Genomic DNA, 23,656 nt, shown 5'->3' with positions numbered 1-23,656 from the left:
ACAATGTGTGCATTCCAAAAAATCACTCCAATATTAAAGAATTGGGTAGCTCGCTCTCTTTTTTTTTTTTTCCTGACTTATTTTGCTTGGAAGTTCAGATTCAAACTTGTGATAAATTGAGTCATGGTTTTGAGAGGAAAAAATATACTGAAGTAAGGGATGATGCAACCACTGTCCTCATGTAAGCAAAGATAGATGTTCTTTCTTTGAAAATCAGTATAATTAAAAGATGGTAAGATGGAGAGAAGAAAAAGATTACCTTAGACCCTTGTAACTACTCCAGTGGACACAGTTGGGAGGAATCCCCTTGTTTTCCTCTGATTCTTGATTTTCTGAATATTCTTCAAGGCCTCACAATATTGTTGAACAATTTTGTTTATCCATTTTGAAAATATGAGAATTATTGCATCAGGAAAATTATTTTGCAAATATATTGATTTACCAAATTACCAGTCTTTTTGTCCCTGTTGACATATATTTTTAAATCTTAATTGTACTTTATATTATTACTATGCAAACTTCTGGAAAGGATCTGGTTAAGATAGAGATGTACTGACTTAACCAGAGCCTCATGAATAATTAAATTTGCTCACTTTCTGGAAGTACCCGATTTGCTCTTGATACACAAATATTTGAATTGGATTCAACTTGTCTCTCAGATTTTTTTCCCCTCTCCTGGATTTCATATATATAATTTTGATGACACCGTCTATCAAAAAAGTAGGAAAAATATACGCTATGGTTTCTGCTTGGTAAAGTTATTCAAAGTGATATAAAATGTCAGTAGCAAACAAGGACACCATTCCAATGATATGTCGAAACACCTGGCAGATTTCCTGGTATTTGGGACATGGGAGTATTTAAAGATATGTGGCATTAATTACTCACAAACACTTGAAGCATCAAATATCTAACTTCATAAGATTTTTCTTTGTTTGTTTTCAAATATGTAGTGTTAGACTCTAGCAAATATTTCCAAATTTCTATTGTGAATGCTATGAGATCTGCATATCTTACACCACAATGTCCCACCAGTTGCCTGCCTGTAATTGACAACAGTCATGAAATTAAAAAAAGAAAAGTAGAAAACTGAGAAATCCCCCAAAGCAGTCACTTAAAAAAAATCCCACAATTCTGCCAGTTTGAGCACATTCAATGCCTGTACTAAATGTCGTATCGGCAAATCTTCACTCCAAGAGATCAAGATGCAGCATATACAAGACTGAGGATGAAGCAAAGTGTTGAAATAGCTTGGGTAGCCTCCAAAGCAATGCAGGTAATTAGCAGGTGTTTATATTTTTCATGTTGATTTGCCCACAGGTAATGTTTTGAAAATAGTAATGTAGGTCTGGGGATGGTGGCTCACACCTATACTCCTAGCACTTTGGGAAGCCAAGGTGGGCGGATCATTAGGTCAGGAGTTCGAGACCAGCCTGGCCAACGTGATGAAACCCTGTCTCTATTAAAAGTACAAAAAATAGCCGGGCGTGGTGGCGCACACTTGTAGTCCCAGCTATTTGGGAGGCTGAGGCAGGAGAATTGCTTGAACCTGGGAAGCGGAGGTTGCAGTGAGCTGAGATTGTGCCACTGCACTCTAGCGTGGGCAAAAGAGCGAGACTTTGTCTCAAAAAAAAAAAAAAAAAAAAAAAAAAGAAAAAAGTGATGTAAAAATTTTCATCTTAGCTTGTATCTCTAACATTTGCTTTGATTTAATATACACATTAATTTGGATTGAAGTCTTCTGATCTGGATTTTTCAACTTGATGGCCTTTAAAGCTAATATGTGACTATTTACAAGGTCTTGGGGTTTTCAGGTTAACCTGTTGATTTCAGGATGTTAGGCTTCTAGTCTTCACCTTGATCTTTTTCTCTTCCTGTGTTATTGTGGGGCCTAAATGGCATGTGTGTGTATATGTGTGAAGAAAGTGTTAACTCACTTTGTGACTCGTAGTTCTAATCTTATTTTCACTGTTTTGTTGAAAAAAATCCCTTCCTTTTTTCCTCCAGAAGTTTTGAAGTGGATAGCATAGTTTGTTTAAATAAAATTAATGAGATATGAGATATACTGGGGATAAAAATGATTCAGAGAAAAGTAATATATTTTTAAAAAATATCTTATTCTGCAGGAAAATAAAATGTCACTAACATTCATTGAGTTTTTTAAACACAAAAGGGCACATCCATGCACATACATTCTCGCACTCGCTTGCTCGCTAACTTAAGCAAAAATAGTCTCTGAGGGAAAGAACTGCAAGAATGGTGCCAACTTCCCCAACATACCCAAGACTGTCTTTATTTAGAACCTCCCATGTGCTATTTTTTTTTTTTTTTTTTAATCTCTGGAATCTCAGGGATTTTCCCATCCCTGTACATGCTTGAGACGTTTCAGAGCATGGTAACCCCCTGTTGGAATCTAACTCTAATTCTTCTGTTTTATTTTTAAAATGTGGGCAGTATTAGTATACAGGGAAGTGACTGTTCCTATGACAAAGGAGGGTGAGATTCCTAGCGTGCATGGGAATACCGCTAAAGATCACTATCGGGTAGAGAAGCTGACACCGTGACTCACCAAGGCCTCCTTCAAAATCAAGAGATTTTAATCAAGATTTTAAGTCAAGAGCTTTCTGAGAAGGTGGGCAGAGCCATATATCATAGCATCAATAGAAAACCTAGTTCTAGTTCATAGAATGTTCATAGGTAACAGTAGATCTTTGCCAAGAGCCCAAGATACAATAGATGTCTAGTCTTTTTCTGTCTTTCAAGTTTTAATAGATTTGGCAGACCTGAATTTTGATAATACATTTGCTTTCAACACAAGTAATAGCAATTTGGCTCTTTTGTGCCAATCTGTGATCACCTCTGAAGCAATTATCCTCGTATTATTCCTTTGCATTGTATGCATGAAACCAGTAATATATATTTAAAAGTATATCATATTTACATATTGTGTTTCTGATACAGCACACTGCTGCCTTTACAATAAAGCACAATGTGCAATTGCAGAAAACTCCTTTTCACTTATGAACGTCTGAGTCTGAGATTCACACAAACCACACTTTTGTTAGACTCCAAAATGTGGGTGCCAAATGAATCTACTGCACTAGGCTTATGAACACTACTGCAACTGTGCAGCCACTATTTCTCTACTGGGAGAATTGTTTCAGCAGATAAACCATCTGGCTTGAAACACAGCCCTCTTTGAAAATATTCCCCATTATGTTAGCTCCGAAACAATGTGTACAACTATGCTCCAGTGGAGGACATGGTTAACAGAGATTCAATGTCAAACAATATCTGCTCTGTAATCTCTTGCTAAATGTAAAAAAGGAGGTAATCAAAATGCAAGATTTTAATTCTTTAAAGAGTCATTGTGAATGTGGCATAAGATGAAAAAAATTCAGGAAAATATTTAATAAGAAACTATAATAGGGGAGTGTTTAATATAGCAACTTTTTCCTTTAAGGATCATCCATGGAAAATGTGGTTCCTTTTGCTATAAATATCATGCAGAAGGCACATTAATGCTTTGTGTTCATTAATTTCCTTTTTACTAAGGGTTTTCAAATATGAGCTGATTTTGTATGGTGAGAGAATTGTTGGAAGCCAGTATTTAGAGATCCTAAGTGAGCTTGGGTGACTTAGTTTGACTTATGAGTCAGGAACATTATTAAAAAACTGAAACAAATGATACCAGGTAGAGAAAATTAGTATGCAGTGGCAACAGGTAATATCTGTAACCAGCTAAAGACAGTTTGCTAGAATAGGTTTTAAGTATCCAAGCCAACAATGTTACTGTTTGGAAAAGGGAAAAAGAGAAAAAGGGATTTAAAAAATATATTATCTAGATTTGAATCTATTTAGAGTGATACTAAAAGAGATGGCTTGAGTTAAGTCATAACAAAGTTATTGCAAAATTGAGCACATCTGAATCTATCAAACCAGAAAAATCCATGGGGGGAGTATTTGAGCCATTGGTTGGGGTGATTATAGGGACTAACATATTACTGAAATGAAGTGAAATTGGGTTAAATCCTGGAAATTACTACAAAGTATATATAGTGAGAAAAATCTAAGAAACTGAGCTACTTAGTCAATTGATGGGAAAGATTGATGCCATATGATGATAATTCCCATGAGGCAAAAAAGAAAGTGGTAGTATATGGCGAGGAAACCCTGAGTTTTTCCTTCATCTCAAAATTGCCTTGTGCATCAAAGATTTTCATTGTTTTGTCTTGTTTTAATTTTTATTAAATGGAATTTAGTCTTGGTTACTTTGTCATTTCTTCACCACTCTGGGCTTAGCTATGCAAATACACATTTCTTAACAAACGTTTCAACTTTAGACTTACAAGGAACTATGCTGTTACTTTTTAGTAGTACTTTTGCAGATAAGAGAACTGAAGTCCATAGAGTTAAATCACTTTTTCTTTCCTTTTATAATTTTATTGTACTGCATAACCAAGAACTTGTATTAATCAAAGGCTTCATTGCACATGCTGTGATTTCTGAGTAATGGTGATTCCTGAGTAATGGTTTCCAATAAAGGGGCCTGGTGAGCCATGTGAGTTTTCTAAAGAATCTAGGAAGATTTCTGTGGAGGACTCACCTATAAGATGTTGTGTATATGGGGAGGAGAACAGAGGTTTGTACCTGAGTGGGAGAAAGTCTCTTTTGAGGGTTAGGATAGCAAGCAGGGAACAACAAACAAATAAATATTGGGTCCTTATAATATAATTAAGTGGTGCATAGTGAGTGGAGTATATATTAATCTGTTATTATTTATTTCTCACCACAATAACTTTAGAAAAATTTTCAGCTGCCTACACTGGTACCAACTCAGAGACTTACAGAAAACAGAACCCATGGAAACTTAGTCCGGTCTGATTCTATCATTGTTGCCTTGTTGAAGAGGAGGGATACATAGAGTCTCTCTGTATCCTGGGAAATACACTATACAGTCCTGGGAGCTCTGGGATTTTTAGTGCATTGAGGGCCATTAGCCAGAGCAGGCACTCTATTAAGTTATATTGTGTCTATGTTTATGACTAGGAAGTGAACTCTGGATTATGTCTCTAGCAGGAAAAGAACAATCAGCAAATTAATGTATTGGACTTCTATGAAGTCTTCTTTGGTAAAGGTTAATTATCACTCTAATACTGTAAGGTCTGCTGCCGTGAGGAGAGTACTTAACACATGAGCTGTGTTTGCATGTCCCATTTTTTTTTCCTCACCAGTGAGTGAGACATACTGCCACAGGGAAGGGACAGATCTTTGTTGGAGAGGAAATTGAGGCATTGTTAGACATTAAGAGCCGTTTAAATTAAAAAAAAAATTCCAATCCTTCTCCTGAAATTTTATAGATTATCTGTGTGTGTGTGTTTATTAATTGGTCTAGGCTCTGACAAGTTTTAAAGGTTCATCAAAAATATTTGGATATCAAATAGGATGAATCTTTACTTTTTAAAAGATAAACTCCAAGTAGTTTTCATTGTAAAACAGAAAGAATGACTGGAGGATGACTGGAATCTGGAGAGACAACTATTTGATGCTACATACATAAAATTGAACCTCTTTATGTTTTGGGTTAGCATTTTGATTGCACAACTTTTAGAACAGACAGTACAGTTATGCCCACTGGTCACAGAACCAAGAATGGGATTCTGAGAAAATCTGAGTTCTTGTCCCCATAGAGCTAGGTAAGGGGGCAATGGTGGATGATGGACTTCTTGCTGCATTGCATATTTCTTGAGGTAGATGGTATCTCCTGACCCTTCTAAACATGACAAAGAAAAGTCAATGCTGCAGATTCCAGTTGATTATCTCCTATCTTAGATGAAAGGACACAAAACTCCCTGTAATCCAAAACAGACTGTATAATCTGATGGTTATCACTGTCTATTCAAGTAAATTAAGCAATTGTTGAAGTTTAAAAAAAAAAAAAAAAGAGAGAAACAAAAACCAGCCCCACTAACTGCACTGAGGTGCCGGTGTTCAGGGCAGGTAAAGTAGATTAATAACAGGCCACTCCTGAGAATCCTGAGAAGGTTTAGGCTCTTACTGTCAGAGAGTAATAATTAATGATCAACTGTTAATGGAGATACTGGGCTGTTGATGTCATTAATTCAGCTCAGTGGAGCCAGTTCTGCCCAGGACCTGCCACAGCTGTCACTGCATTTGCTTAATTATTCCAGTGCCTTCAGGCTCTTTTTCTTTCATTTTTTTTTCCTTTACCCTTTTCTCCCTTACTATAGGACATTATGTTTTCACTGACGCAGAATTATGAAGAGCATGCTGCTTTCTGGGCAGTGCCAGGCCTAATATACGTGAAAACCCAAAGGCAACAGAGGAGACCGTCACTTTTTACTTAGATGAAAAGATGGAAAATGCTGAAGAAAGGCCATCTTTAAATAGCTTGATTGTGCTGATATAATTTTTGAGTTCTTTAAGGATTTGGATGTCGAAAGTGAACTCTGAGCTGTGTAAAATGTCAAAGTGCTCACCCTCTCCCACAATCAAACAAAGAGAATTACAGAGAAAGTGGCGCAAGAGTGTTGGTAAAACACAAGGCCGTACAATCATTCATCCAAGAGGGAACCAGAAAGTTAGCTTTGCTGGGAAGATTGAGGCAAGGAAAACCGCGGTGAGGGAAATGCCACTACTGTTAAAATTCAGCTGTAGGAGTACATGAATTTGCCTGCTGTGCTTTCAGAACCTTCTTGCATTTCTTTAGCTTTGTGTCTCCTTTATCTATCACACTGCTTCTAGTTTTAAGAAAACCACTCTTTGCTCTGTAAACATCATTTGAATCTTCCTCTCCTGGCCTGGCCTGGTAATCACTATACTGGTTTCTAATTGGAATGAGGTGTTTATTTGGCTTTTCAAAGACCACCTCCCAACCCCCGCAGCTCCGCCACCTTTCAAGAACTTCATTTTAAAAAACTAGTTCCTTGGTTTTTAGGTATATATTTCTAGTTCTGATGTGTTAAACTAGTCCGATGTGTCTTGAGCTTCCATGCTGGAATGCTGCTTGATTCTCTTCCAAACTGAAGTGCTTAAAAAATGTGAGGCACTACAACTATTTTAAATCTCTCTCTACGCTGCACATGGTGATTTAAAATAATTGAAGCTCTTCAAATTTTTATATGCTCTCAAATTTGGAAGTGATTGGTTCTAAGCATGTGCAGTACACAATGATTTAAGGTTATTAGAATATCTCAAATTTATCATGAGTGTTTCAGCTTGTGAGTGATAGGGGAACCTGGACTTTGGCAGCTAGAAATAATTTAAAAATTATCATTTCACTCTGATGTTATAGAGGTGATAAGAATTCTTGACACTTGTGTGCATTTTAAAGCTCACTGTTAAAATGACTCCTTTTATAGATGCAAAAGATAGTATTAGCGCACCAGAAGATGCATTTAAATAAACCACCTAAAATGCACCATAACAGAATTTTACTTTCACTGACATATTCCCCATTGATGACCTGAATAGGATCATGATTTTAAAGCCAAATGCTCAAATTTGGCAAGAAAAAGAACTGTTGTCTTCTAGCCCAAGCATAAAAAAGATATGTATTCAGTAAAAATACCTGATGCGTTCTGGTGACAACACGTACAGCCTGTAGTCTGTTCTCATAAAAAAATTATACCATTTTTGCTTTAAAGGACAAGGGGCTTTTGAACTACTACATAAATGATCACTTCTAATACATGGCTAAGTTAGTTTTTTATTTAAATATTCCAAATCAAGTGCTTTTATTAAAGGTTATTAAAGTTAAAAATTTATATTTTATCCTCTCTCAGATGAAATATATGTGTTCATTTCTTAAGCCTTCTGTTTGCTTTGGTGCATGTTAAGCCAAGCACTAAGGGACTTACTTATGAAATGTACAAGGTAGAATACTCAGATGATTTACTTGGTCACTTGATGGTCACTTAACATTCCTTAGATCTTTTACCAAAGGATATTCTCTGAGCGGGAACATTTAAACTTTTGCTGAGTGCCCTGATGCCAAGATTCTAACATGTAAGGTAGATTTATGGTTCAAAGTTAATATTATGTAAGAAGAAATCCAGTCATTAAGAAGTCAGCTAAAATTCTTAACAAGTTTTATTTGTACCTTTGAAAGCCACATGGATGCTCTTTTACTTGATTTAAATGAAAGTGACAAAGGTGAAATTCCAGCACATTTCTCAGTCACTTCCCTTCCTCAGTAAATGTTTTCATTTTGATAAAAATTAGGATAAGTTGATTATGGATTTTATTTTTTTTAACCAAAACCTGGAGTTGGAGTTTAAAGTATTCTGGCACATGAAAACCATCTGATCTTATAAACTAGCTTTATAAATCTCCATATTTTTAACAGGGCAGAAATTTAACAGGATTAGAAATAGAAAATGCTAATAATAGAAACTATGTTGTATTTGGGATTTCTGTAACCCTAGGGATTTAGGGCTGTGAACTATGTAAAGTTCCACATTTGGTATAGCAGTCAACCTTTGCCCTCCAATTTATTATTAGTTTTTAAAGTTTGAAAAATTTTCTTATGTTTATGTATTTTTTGTCTCCACTATTACTTTGCTCATTTGTGCTGACTTTTGACAGGCAGTAAAACAATGTAGGCGAGCTTGTTCACTTATTTGTGGCTGTGCTAAATTAAGAACATGTCAGTGGACTAGTGTTATGCTATTAAATAATTGAATTAATCTTTATTTAAGTCACAGGTAGAATGAGTATAATCTTTGCTGAACACAGAAGAATGCCTGGAAATTGCCTACTCCCAAAACATAGTTACACCAAAACGAAGTTTGTGCTTTTAGCTCTGTCAGTTTGGAAGTCCTTGGAAATGCGGAAGGTTACTTGGAAAGACTAACATACTGTTTGTGCTTAAACTCTAAATCTTTCAGGAGTGTTAGTTCAGTAGACCAATTCAAGTAAACATCTTATATGTATTGATATGACTTTAAAAATAAAGAATGCCATTATTCCGTATTTTAGTATTGCTTGCAGGGATAGCTGTTATAGTTTCTGAAACAATAAGAACATGAGTTACCATTAAAAAAAAAAAAAGCACAGAGAATACACAACCCTTGGCCTTAAGAGACTGTTAAGGAGATTTCTCAGGTTAAAACTCAGTGTCCTTTCCAATTGCTTTGCTGTTTTATAGAAAGATCAGCTTAGTAAATCTTTTTCTATCACATATAAAATAGATCCTAGGAAGAACAAAAGGAATAATTAAAAAAACCCTGAAACATAAAACTCAAAGCATCATATATGTGTTTGTTGTGTAGGTATAAAAATGCTTTTAATTTAAAAATCCTAAGAGAAATGATCAATACTTTTGATTTCAAAGCAGTGAAGAGAAAAAGCCCCTTGTGTACATCAAAAATACCAAAATTGAAATACAAACAACAAGAAATATTTCTATACATATCACAGTTGAGTTAATATCTATAATATAAAAATATCTTATCTAAATATGTATACAAGAATTAACACCTTAGTAGATAAAGAGGAAGGGGTAAAAAATAGATGGTGAAAATAAAAGTTAAATTTATGAAAATAAGATAATGAAATGGACTGTATTTAATATATTATAAAATGAATAGGTTGAGATTAATATAATTATAAGATAAAATTTCTTAATTACAAGCTGTAAACATTTAAAGAAGCCCGTCATTTATTAGGTACATGTTTTTGAGTCTCTGCCAGGCAGTGTACAAAGTTCTGAGGATATAGCTGTGAACAAGATGTAAATAGTACACAGCCAGGAGAAGCTTGAATCTCTAGTTGGATTTCAGAAAGTTAACAGGCAAATACAGGATGATGTGATGATCACTTTACACCCAATCCAGACTTGAGGAGTCAGGAAAAGCCTCTCAAGGGAAGGAAGATATGGACCCAAATGGTTAGCATCATCCTTGTTTCTGCTTTTTCCCACAACCCTCATCCAAATCCCTCAGCAGACTTCTCATAACTACTTTTGAGATACACCAAGAATCTGGCCACTTTTGCATTCTTTAGTCCTATTATTCTGCCCAAGCTGCCGTCACCCCTCTCCTGGAACATTGTTATAGCTTCCCATTTGGTTTCCCTGCTTCCATTCTCCCAAACTATTCTATTTTTGACACAGCCACCAGGTACTTATAACCGGTGCCTTCTCACAATCCTGCAGAATTTCACAAGAAGACCCACAGCCTTCTCTCATCTTCCCAACCCTTCATGATCCACCCCAGGAGCTTGTCTTATCTGAACCATGCTATTATCATCCTCTTTCTTCTCATCCCCAAATGCACTAAGTATTTGATCACTTCATGAGTTTGCACTTGCTGTCCTCTAGGCTAGGAATGCTTTCCTCTCAAATACACATATGACATTGCTTACTCACTTCATCCATGTTTCTGCCCAAAGATCACATCATCAGAAGCCTTCCTTGACACCCTGTGTAAAATGGTGGTCCATGTCTTGCTCTGTGGTTTCACTTTACTTAGCTTTTCCTTATATTATTTATCACCTCTTGACATATTTACTATTCATTATCTGTCTCTAATGTAAGATTATTGAGATCAGGGACTATCTCACTCAAGGTTCAACCACAGAAACAGAATCAATGGGAGTCTATGTATGTATGTATGCATGTATGTATATCTGTATCTATCTGTCTACCTATCTATGAACTGAATTGTATGATTGAGGAAGCTAGTTAAGCAAGTCTAAAATCCAAAGGGCAGCCCTTCTGAAAGAGAAGATTATGGTCTGGCTGAAACTCACAGGCAGAGGCCTATGCTGCTGCCCACAGGCAGAATTTCTTTTTTTTCCAGGGAAGCTCAGTTTTGCTTTTAAGGCTTTCCAGTGAACCATGTTGGCCACCCAGATTATCTGAGATGTTTTTTCTTATCTAAATTAAGTGATTATAGATTTTACTTATGTCTGTAAACTCCCTTTACATGAGCATCTAAATTAGTGTTAGATCTAGATTAGTGTTGGTTAAATAACTGGAGACTATGCTTGCCAAACTGACACATCAGAAAAACTATCACATTGGAAAAACCTTATCTGGGAATCAATAGAGCCCCAGACACACAAAGGGAATTTAACCTATTCAGAAGCATTTCTACATAGGTCTCTGCTAGGTGCTCGGAGAATATTTGGTAAAAAGGAAGAAAACTGGAGAGAGTCCCCTCAATGCTTTAGGTGTGAAGGAGGTGATTGGCTACCAGGGGTAGGGAGATATAAATCTCCTTTCCTGGACACTTTTCTACTATGAAGAAAAGAACCTGCCAAGGAAAAAGCAGTAAAGCCCGTCTTTCAGGTTCAAGTATTTCTTCTGCGGAGAAGAGGAAGCAAAACTTGTCTGCTTCTTGGGGAGGGGGCAGAAGAACGGAGGGATAGGAGATGATCTCTTAGGAAACAAGCAAAATTCCATTGCTGTTAGAAATGAGATAATGGAAACAAACAAACAAACATAAAACGTCCTATCCCCAGGAAAGCAGCAGAAACCTGCCTTGGGCTCAGAATCCTGTATGTATAACAGTCAGAGATCTGTGACTTTTAGGGGAGAGATGGAAAACTCCCATCCAACTACAGATACAAGGCAGAGTGTTGCTGCCATGGATAGGTGGGGCAGTAATGCTGAGAGGGCCCAGGCATGGGCCTAAAACTGAGACTAGACGGGGACAAGAGAGAACTTCCCTATCCCAATCACAGCTTGATGTTGAATAACAAGGGCCAAAGCAGTTTACTACTGAGGGAGGGAACAAGGGCAGGGAGAGAGACCCATATGTGGTGTAGGTCTTCACGGTGGGCTGAAAGTTCATGAGAGAACAGAATCACCCAAACTCTAATCATATCTTGACTAGATTGGCTGAAATTCCCCATACTAGTCACTTTGTAGCAGAAGGGAGATGCACATTTCCAAACATAAATCTTATTGACTACACTCTTGACTATTCTTCTTGATACAATGTTTGACATTCAATAAAACAAAAAAGTACAGGACACACACACACACACACAAAAAAAAAAAACAAGAAAAAGCAACCCATTGTCAAGAGAGGAAACAATTGACAGAACGAGAATTAGATAGAACACAGATGTTTGAACTATCAGAAAGGGATTTTAAAATAATGATGATATGTCAGAAGCCTCATAGAACACATGGAGAATATGCATGAATAGTTGAGAACTTTAGCAGAGAAAATGAAACTATCAATAATAAGGTCAAATGAGAATGCTAAAAAATGAGAGAAAACAAACAAACAAACAAAAAACACGTGGTACTCAAGATGAGAAATGACTTTGATGGACTTATCTTTAGACTGGACCTAGCTAAGGGAAGACACACTGAAGTTGAAGAAACAACAACAGAAGGTATTCAAAACGAAGCATAAAGAGAAAAAGGAATGAATAATAAACTTAACTGAGCATCTAAAGTCTGCGCAACATCAAGTGGTGTAATGTGTGTGTAATTGTCATCTCAGAGAAAAGAGAAGGAATGAGGAAGGAAGTATATTTGAAAAGATAATGGCTAAGAACTCTTTTTTTAAAAAGTAAGAGATCAAACCACAAATAGAAAAGCTTAAATAATGCCAAGCAGGGTACATACCAAAATAGAATGAAACTAAACCAAACCATACCCAGACACATTATAGTGAATGTGCCCAAAGCCAAAGAGAAAATCTTGGTAGAAGCTAGAGAGAAAAGAAACATTACATTCAGAGGAAAAAAGATAAGGATTACACCAGAGTGTTTGTCAGAAACTATGGAAACCAAAAGCCAATGGATTAACATCTTTAAAGTACTAATTAAAAAAAAAACCTCACAAAACTGTCAACACAGAATTTTATACCCAGAGAAGATATCATTCAAAAATGAAGGTGAAATAAAGATACTTTCCAATAAGATGAAGTTCAGGAATTTATTGCCAACATGCCAGTACTACCAGAAATGTATATAAGTTCTCTAAGAGTATGATACCAAATGGAAACTTGTGTCTACACAAAAAAATAAAGAGCAGATGCAATGATAGAAACCAAGGTAAATTTAAAAGATTTTAAAAATATCTGTTCACTTTAGAAGATAAATGACTGCCTATAGTAATGATTTAAAAATGTATCATGGATGTGTAAATTATATAAAAATCAAATGTTTGACAATGTAACACAAAGAATGGGAAGGAGGAATTGAAAGTACATTGTTGTAAGTTTCTTACACTGAAAAAAATGGTATATTATTACTTAAAGGTAGATAGTGATGAGTTAGAAATTTGTATTGATATTCTATGGCAACTCCTAAAACAGGCATGACAAAGAATTTAATAGAGATTTAAAAAGTTATGAAAAATAATTTGCTAGTACAAAAAAGCAGGAAGAGAGAGAAAAGGGAAACAACAATTTGGACAAACAATGCAACTAACAAAATGACAGTTTTTAAACTAACCTTATCAATAATTACATCAAAAGAAAATCCTCTAAGCACTCCATTAAAAGACATTGTTAAAACAGCAGGACTCAGTTATATGCTATTCGCAACTCACTTTAATTATAATGATACAAATAATTTAAAAGTTAAAGAATTGAAAAATACTATGAGAAACCCAATCAAAAGAAAGCTGCAATGGCTATAATAATATCAGATAAAGTATTTTTCAAGGCAGGGAATATTAGGGATTAAAAGGAACATTGTATAATGGTAAAGGGGTCAATTCTTTAAGAAGACATCACCATTCTCTATATACATTTACATAATAGTAGAGCGTCTAAACATATGAAACAAAAACTGATAGACTTGAAAGGAGAAATAAGCAAATAATTCATTTGGAGATGTCAATGCTCTTTCCCCAATAATTGATAGAAAAATAGGATATCAATAAAGAGATAGAAGACATTAGGAACACTATCAACTGATTTGGCTTAATAGTCATTTTTGAACATTGTACCTAATAACAGCAGAATATGCATTCTTTACAACTGGATGTATAGACCATATTGTGGGCCATAAAACAAATTTTAATCAATTGAAAAGAGCTGAAATTACACAGAGCAGATTCTCTGACCATAGTGGAATTAAACTAGAAATCAGCAAGAGATTGTAAGATAGAACATTCCCCAAGTATTTGAAAATTAAACACCACATGTCTAAAGAAATGTCTTAAAGAGGAAGTCACAAGGGAAATTAGAAAATATTATGAATTGAATGAAAATTAAAACAGAACATGTCAAAATTTGTGGGACAGATCCAAAGCAGTGATAAGAAGGAAACATAATTCTTAAAGGCTTGGATTAGAAACTAAGAGAAGTTTCAAAACAAAAATGTAAGCTTGACCTAAAGAAACTAGGAAGAGAAGAGCAAATTAAACCTAACGTTAACAGAAGAAAGAAAATAATAAAGATAACAGAAAAGCAATAAAGAATGCCAGTAAACTGAAAAGCTGGTTTTCTGAAAAGGCGAACAAATATTATAAACCTGTGGGCAGACTTATCAAGAAATATAGAGACAAGAGAAAAATTACCAATAATAGGAATGAAGGAACATCACTATAGATAATTTAGACTTTAAGAGGACAGCAAGGGATATTATGAACAATTTTATGTCAGTAAGTTTGTTAATTTAAATAAAGTGATAAAATGTACAAATTTTTCAGACGTTAACTGCCAAAGTTTACTTGAGAAGAGATAATTTTGATGTGTCTGTAACTATTAAAGAAATTAAATTTATTGCTAAAACTGCCCCAAAAAGAAAATGTAAATTTCTGAGAGTTTTGTTGAAGTCTACTGTATTAGTCCATTTTTATACTGCTATGAAGAAATACCCAAGACTGAGTAATTTATAAAGAAAAAGAGGTTTAATGAACTAACAGTTCCACATGCCTGGGGAGGTCTCATAATTATGGTGGAAGACAAAGGAGGAGCAAAGGCACGTCTTACATGGTGGCAGGCAAGGTGGCATGTGCAGGGGAACTCCCTTTTATAAAGCATCAGATCTTGTGAGACTGATTCACTATCATGAAAACAGCATGAGAAAAACCTGCCCCCATGATTCAATTCAAATACCTCCCACTGTGTCCCTTCCATGACATGTGGGGATTATGGGAGCTACAGTTCAAGATGAGATTTGGGTGTGGACACAGCCAAACTATCATCTACTAAACATTTTAGGAAGATATAATACAATGTTTACTTAAAAATTTTGAGAAAATTTCAGAAGGGGAAATCTTCCCAACTCATTTTGTGGGGCCAGCATTATCTTTGACGATAATGCTTGAAAAGGACAAAACAAGAAAACACACTACTACAGAATATATCTTATATCAACATAAACACAGAAGTCCTTAACAAAACTTGGAAATTAAATCTAGCCACATATAAAAAATGATAATATATCATGATCCAGTAGGAAGGAAGTTCATTTCACATTTCAAACATCAATCAATTTACCATATCAACTGCTTGAACAATAGAAACAGTCTGCTCATCTCAATAGATACAGAAAAACTGTTTCATTAAATTCAACATTCACACATTATAAAACTCTCAGGAAACTGGGAATAGAATGATATGTCCTCAATCTCTTAATGGACATCTATGAAAACTACAGTTAATATAATACCTAATAATGAAAGACTGAATTCTTTACCCTTAAGTTCAGAAATAAGTTAAGGATGCTCATTTTTATTACTTATATTCAACATGATACTGGAATTCCTAGCCAGTGCAATAAAGCAAGTAAAAGAAGTAACATATAGAGTAAATAAGAAGAAATAAAATCATTTCTACTTGAAAATATTGTTCAAATAAAAAAACCCTCAATTTTCAATTAGTCTATCAACAACACTTCCAACCATAAAAACTAATCCGTGAGTTTAGCAAGGTGTCAGAATACAAAAATTTATTGTATTTCTTTATACTCTGAAGAAAAAGTTAGAAATTAAAAATTTTTAAAAGCAGTACCATTTACAGTAATGTTGACAACCATGAAAATGTATGGATAAAGCTAAAACATGTTTATTTGCATGCTGAAAATTACAATACAGTTGAGAAAATTTAAGCAAGATAGAAATAAATGGAGAGTTATAGCATGCTCATAGATGGAAGGCTTCATATTGTTATCATGTCATTCTCCCCAGCTTGCTCTAGCGGCTCAAAACAATCTTAATAAAAACCTTCACAGGAATTTGCATAAAGACAACAGGTTGATTCTAAAATGTATATGAAAAAGTAAAGGACTAAGAATAGTCAAAGCAGTTTTGAATAAGTTATGAATTGAATGAAAATGAAAACAACATATCAGAATTTATGGGACAGAACCAAAGCAGTGATAAGAGGGAAATTTGTAGCCTTAAATGCTTGGATTAGAAATCGAGAGAAGTTGCAAAACAAAAATGTAAGCTTCACCTAAAGGAACTAGGAAAAGAAGAGCAAATCAAACCCAAGTTAACAGAAGAAATATAATAGTAAAGATAAGAACAGAGAAACAATAAAGCCAATAAACCTAAAAGCTGAATAACTCTTACTTCCTCACATGAAATCTAACCATAATGCTATAGAAATTAGCAAGTATGGTTTTGTTGAAAAGTCAGACATATAGATCAATAGAACACTATGGAGACTCCAGAAATAGGCTCATATATATATAGTCAATTGTTTGTAGACATAGGTGCCAAGATAACGCCATGAAGAAAGGATAGTCTTTTTAATATATGGCACTGGAACACCCCATAAAGTGCTGGAAATTAATGTTAGCCCATTCCTTACTTCATTTATAGAAATTAACTAGACATGATTCTAGACCTAAGAGCACAATCCAAAACTATAAAATTTCTAGAAGAAAACATAGAAAAAAAAATCTTTGTGATGCTGGGCAAAGTAAATGTTTCTTTTTTGTGTGTGTGTGTGTGTGTGTGTGTGTATATATATATATATATATGTTCTCACTCATAGGTGGGAACTGAACAATGAGATCACTTGAACTCGGGAAGGGGAACATCACACACCAGGGCCTATCACGGGGAGGGGGGAGGGGGGAGGGGGGAGGGATTGCATTGAGAGTTATACCTGATGTATATGACAAGTTGATGGGTGCTGACGAGTTGATGGGTGCAGCACGCCAACATGGCACAGGTATACATATGTAACAAATCTGCACGTTATCCACATGTACCCTAGAACTTAAAGTATAATAAAATATACATATATATAATGTATATATATACATAAAATATACACATATATACACATATATATACACACATATAATATATATGTATATTTTATATTTGTAAATGGAGTCTCACTATGTTGCCTAGGCTGGTCTTGAACTCCTTCCACCTTAGTCTCCCAATGTGCTTGGGATTATAGACATGAACCACTGCACCCAACCAAATATTTCTTAGACAATACCGAAAAGGTGGAAATCATAAAAACTAAAACTTTTGCTGTTCAAAACATGATGTCAAGAAAATAAAAGACAAGTCACACACTGAGAAAAAGGTCCTTTAAAACTCTTATTTAGTAATGGGTTTGTATCCAGAATTCTCACGTACAAGAACTCTTACAACTCAATAATTTAAAAATCAACCAAATAAACAAGGCAAATGTTTTGAACAATTCACCAAAGAGGCAATACAGATGGTAAATACACATATGAATAGATGTTCAGCATCATGAGTCAATGGACAAATGCAAAATAAGACCAGTGATACACCACTATATGCCTATTAAAGAAGGATAAGAGTTTTAAAAAATTGTGCTGATGCTTACAAGGATGTAGAACAATTGGAACTCTAATACATTGCTTGTAGGAATTCAAAATGTTATACCCCACTTTGGAGCTTCTTATAAAATTTTTGCGTTTTCTTATAATGTTACACCTCTACCTGTTACTTGACTTAGCAATCCCACTCCAAGGTATTTACCCCAAAGAAACAGAAGTAGATGTTGACACAAAACTCTATGTGAATATTTAGAGTAGCTTCATTCATAACTCTCCCAAACTGTAAACTACCTAAATGTCTATTAACTGCTGAAAGTATGAATAAACTGTGGTACAACCACACAATGAAATATTGCATAGCAAAAAAGAGAACAAACTGCCAATTCATGCAACGACATGGATGAATCTCAGAAGCATCATGTCCAGTGAAAAAAGCCGGATCCAAAAGCAAACATACTGTATTATTACACTAAGATAATATTCAGAAAAGAAAAATCTGTTGAGACAAATATCACTGAGGGGTATGCTTGGGGTTGGGAACAGAGGAAGATGTATGAAGGAGGCACAAGGAAACTTATGGGGTAGTGGAAATATTTTATATTTTCAATTCTGTCGTTAACATAACTGTAACTCATAAAAGTTACACGTAAAAACCTTGTTGAAAAACACAACACAATTGCAAATTTTAAAACCACATGAACATAAGCAAATTTTAAGGCATTGTCATATCTACAATATCATCTCTTCTCTCTCCTCTCTTCCTTGAAATTCAGATGGTAATGAACTGCCAGTTTTATAAGAGACAACTTTAGTATGCCTTTCTGATAGAGATGTTGACACATAAGGAAATCCATATTTTCCATTTAAATTTTTTGGAGGACAATCACATTGGTTTCTGAAACACTGACAGAACTAGGGGTTCAGCTGTGTGCATTTCAGGTAAAAGTAAACATCTGTATATTAACTATTGAAGGATTAGTCCTCTCACAAAGTGGGAGATCAGAGCTCCCCAACAATAAAGATTAGCTTGAACTTGACTTTTTGGTAGGCTGTTTTCTGTATGTGGTTCACAGCCTACTTACATGAACATAAAGAATTTAGTGACAACAGAAAAGCAGCAGTATCTATTATCTTTATAAGAAACACATAAAACAGCAAGAATACTTGGAGTTCGAGCAAAAACTAATCCATTGTAGAAATTTAGTTTTCTTCAATTGTCTGTGTCCAGATGTCCTTGAAATTGCATCTGTTTGGTTCATTCTGCCAACTTCTTACTTTCTTTGCAGCCATTGATTTGAAAGGGGTAACAAGAGAATAGAAAATAATGTGCATTTTTGCAAGTGACAATTAAAAGTATTCATCAAAGGGGACCCCATAATTCAGTTCTTTCTACTGGAGTATACCTGTTAGAGTCAGCAAAAGAGGATCATTACAATCACTTCTGGCCAAGATGGGAAATTTAAAAAAACCCCACATTTTGTTAATCTATAGACTATTAATAAAACTATATTATTTTTTTGTCAGGTGCTTCATACACATTATCTTATTTCTCACAACTACTCTACATAGTAGGTATTTCTATGCCTGTTTTACAGATGGGGAAATAAAGACTTCAAAGGGATTATGTGACTTTTAACTGAATCCACAATTTATGTTTTTTCCATTATATAATGCTTTGATCATTCCCTATTAGTTGACTATGTTGACCTTTGACACTCTGGTGACATATCCTGCTCCATTGGCTTTGGTGACTGCTAGCACACCATCCCAGTTCCTAATCACCTTATGAGTGTAATTCTGCAATAACACCCTAGTTCATTTTCCTTCAAGTGTTTATTTACTGTAATCTGTTCCACATACTTGTACCTCTACACTAGTAATTCTAAAACATCATTCCATCATAACATTTCTGAACTCAAAACCTGTCATCTTCTTCTGTTACCTGATTTCATACCTTTTCTAGTCAGCTTTCTTTTCTGTAATTTCACCTTTTATTTTAGATTTGGGGGATACATGTACAAGTTTGCTACATGAGTACATTGCATGGTGCTGAGATTAGGAGTGTAAATGATTCTATCACCCAAGTGGTGAGTATAACACCCAATAGGTCGTTTTTCAGCCCTTGCTCTCCTCTGTCTCTTCTCCCTCTAGTTGTCCCACGTATCTGTCGTGCCCATCTTTATGTCCCTGTGTACCCAGTGTCTAGCTCCCACTTATAAGTGAGAACACATGATATTTGGTTTTCTGTTTCTGCATTAATTCGCTTAGGATAATGGCCTCTGGCTGCATCCATGTTGTTGCAAAGGACACAATTTCATTTTTTTTTCTTTTATGGCTACATAGTTTTCCATGGTATATATGTACTACTACTACATTTTCTCTGTCCAGTCTACTGTTAATGGGCACCTAGGTTGACTTCATCTCTTTGCTGTTGTGAATAGTGCTCTGATGATCATGTGTGTGCATATACCTTTTTAGTAGAAGGACTTTATTTTCCTTTGGTTATATATCCAGTAATGGGATTGCTGGGTCAAATGATAGTTCTGTTTTAAGTTCTTTGAGAAATCTGGCAACTACTTTCCTCAGTGGCTGAACTAATTTACATTCCCACCAACAGCGAGTAATCCACTCAGCTTCAAAGACCTTATATAGTCTGCTTACAGTTTATTCATCCTTGTATCTCACAGATTCCCCAAAAATACCCTTCACCCTGGTCAGGTTAATCTCTCTCCCCCAGCAAGCTCAATCTTGTGCTTTGATTCTTGTTCTTCACGCTTTGTCCTGTGTCTTACTTTCTTTTTCATCTTTTTGCCTCTCCAAATCCTACCCATCTCTCAAGGCCTACTCCTCTTGCTGTACATTTTCCTTCTCCCACTTGCACTGACCCTTTACTTTATCAACTACAAATGCATTTAGTATTTGTTTTGGGTTGGACAGTTAGTTGTTTTAAAATATTTTAATGGTGTCAGATTAGGTAAAATGCCAAATGATTTCTAAGGGTTGCCCCAAACAATTATTATTGCAGACATACCTTCAGACCTACAAAATGCTTTTTGTGCATGGAAAATTTGATATTCAAGTGTGTTCTAAAGGAAGGTTTGTATTACTAGTCTTTTGTGCTGGGAAGTTATTATATTTTCTTTGTTTTTTTTTTTTTTAAATCAGTTTTTGCTGGGTAAACTCTTTGGACCCCATGTTCATGAAAAGAATTCCTGCAGTCACAAGCATTTTGTAGAATTATTGGCACAGAAGTAGGCAAGAGTCTGTGTCCTTTGGTTTCTGTATCACTATTTTTAAACTCTTGAAACTATTTTCTAATAATTACAGATTATTCTAACAGGATAGGTACATTTAAAAATCATTTGGAACACTAGAGAAAGAATTTAGCTTTGATTGTAAGTCCAAAGTTCAAAGCCATTTCTCTCATACTGATTATTTCTAAGGCCAAGTCAACTCATGAGAGAAACCATATCTTTATATTAAGATGCTTTTGCTATGATCATTTATTCCTGCAACTCCTGTATTCCCAGGATTTCCCGGTACCTAAGCACATTGTGGATGCAATCCATGGTTGATCCCAGAGTTCTTTCTTGAATCATAGTGATACTAGATCTGAAGAATGTATACCCACCAGGCTCTAGAATGAACAGTTTATTAATCCAAAAGGAAGATGTGCCAACACACCCACATTTTAAGCTCATTAAGCATCTCCAGTTATTTTACAAACGACTTGTTTTCAATAAAATCCCAAATGCTTTCTATCTCAAGTATTTCTCCTCCCTTAATTATTTTTAAATGATGTCAAGTAAATTTTACCCATATGTGCTTGCTTCTAATATATTTATTGGGTCAATTATTATTTGTAAGATTCATATAATATTGTCCCTTTTCAAAAGCAGGGCCCCAAATATACTTTTAAAATGTATTTTCCCCTATTAAATGGGAAGTTAATTTCTATTCAGCGTAATCTCCCTTGTAAACCAAAGTTTGGGTTATAGTCAAAACTAGCACTTCTTTTTTAGTTTGAGAAGAATTAGCTTTGAGTTTCTTCTTTATTCCTCTGTGTTCCTCTGTGTCATTTCCATCTGGATATATATAAGTATAAAACTAGAAACATGTTCAGATTAGGAATGGCCTTAAGTAACCCACTCCTGATTATTTCACTCTTTCACAGACCAGTTATGAGGTCAATTACAACTGGAGTAAATATTCTCCTAATGTACTCCTTATATTGTCCTTATTCCTGTGCCTTTTAAGTTCCCTGAAAGTCCCTATGCACAGTTAGACCGATATATTATATAGAATGCATGAGAAATACATAGTGAATGTAAGTAAATTATTTAAAGTTGTTACTCTAGACTTAGAACTCTAAAATATTCTTTTATTTGAACTGTTAAACTATATCTATTAAGTAGTTATTATGTGAAATGTAAAAAGGAAGAAGTTTTTACTGTGAAATATGTCTGTTTTAAAATTATAAATTTATTTAAGTATGTCAAAAGAAAAAAAGTTAAGTAGTTCATGTTCATGATAGATAAGGCTTAGTTACCCACGTAAATTATTCTAGGTGAATGAAATAATTTTTATCTTTTTCATCTTCTAAGTATTGAAAATGCATTTTTCTTTTGACATTCATGCTAATATAATAAAAGGCCTGAAGTTGTATGTGTAGTTGTTTTTGCATTTCAAGATTGTGGAACTTGTTAAACTTGGTCAAAACTTGCTCTTGAAGCTCAAAACTATCTCAGAAGACAACTGACAGCTGACTAGTAGCCTATAGGGAGACCTGCTATTTAGAACTTTTCTAAGGAAGAGAGCATCCCAGACCTTTTTGCGGTGAATGACTAGTGACCTGATACTATAGAAAATTAGAGAATATCTAAAGGTGCTAAATATGATGATGGGTCGCTAAAGGTAGATCTGATTTTGAAATTGCCATTTGATTTCTGCCTGCACTTAGGAAGGGCTTTGCATAAAGATTTTTGTTATGCCAAAATCTCAAAATATATTCTAAATATGTATACACAAATTATATAGATATTTAGATTGGTGAAATCATTATAACCTACTAGGTAAATAGCATTAGTTAGAATATCCAATTTGTGTTTTAAAGGCAGAGTCTAATATTACAAAATAAAAAATATATTTTAAGTACAAACAATTGGATCAATAATGTGTTTCAAAGTCCTTGATGAGTATTTGTAGGATCTGGATTTCAAAACGTCCACAAATATGTATTTACACATCTTTAGAACCTTTACAGTCTATCATCCCATCTTCTTTACACTTCTATGAGGAATTTCTTCCATTAAAAAAAAAAAAACTGTTATAAAAGGAAATTAACAACTTCTAAATAATACTCTTAGAGAAACCTCCAAAGCTGGGAAACTAAAAGTGAAGGCTAACACTTAATTCCTCACTTTTTCTGCTTATTCCTATGTGTTGGAGGGATCTCAGATCAGTATGGTACAAGCCATATGTGCTGTAATAACGAGATACAATGGAACAAGTTGTATATGGAGTGTCAGCTTGCCATCCCCCCGCCCCAGATTCCTCCCTTTCCTCTGTTTAGGGCACAGAAGAAAAAGCACTTCTGAGGTGTGTATCGTTTGTATTTTCTGGTGCATTATGATCCCAGTTGCCTTGGTCATAGTATCAGATGACTTAAAAAGCTCTGCCTACAAAATAAAATACAGCTCATTCATCTCAGGAGTTAGCATGCGATTGCATTACCTGGTTAAACATGTTCAGCTGAATTATTAATTTTATGTCTTGTTAAGTACTGGATTCATGGCTGGAAGTGAAAATGCATGCAATGTAAAAATATGCTGGAAAACAGTTGTAAAACCATCATTAGGTCTCAGTATTGCATGACTTCTTGTGAGACAGAGTGACACATTTCTTAAAACAGGATCAGCTGTCATTTTCACAGGTTTATCCAAAT

Source organism: Papio anubis, chromosome 10 (genome assembly GCF_008728515.1).
Source record: "Papio anubis isolate 15944 chromosome 10, Panubis1.0, whole genome shotgun sequence".
Lineage (NCBI taxonomy): Eukaryota > Metazoa > Chordata > Mammalia > Primates > Cercopithecidae > Papio > Papio anubis.
Note: the sequence above shows the minus strand (reverse complement) of the source record.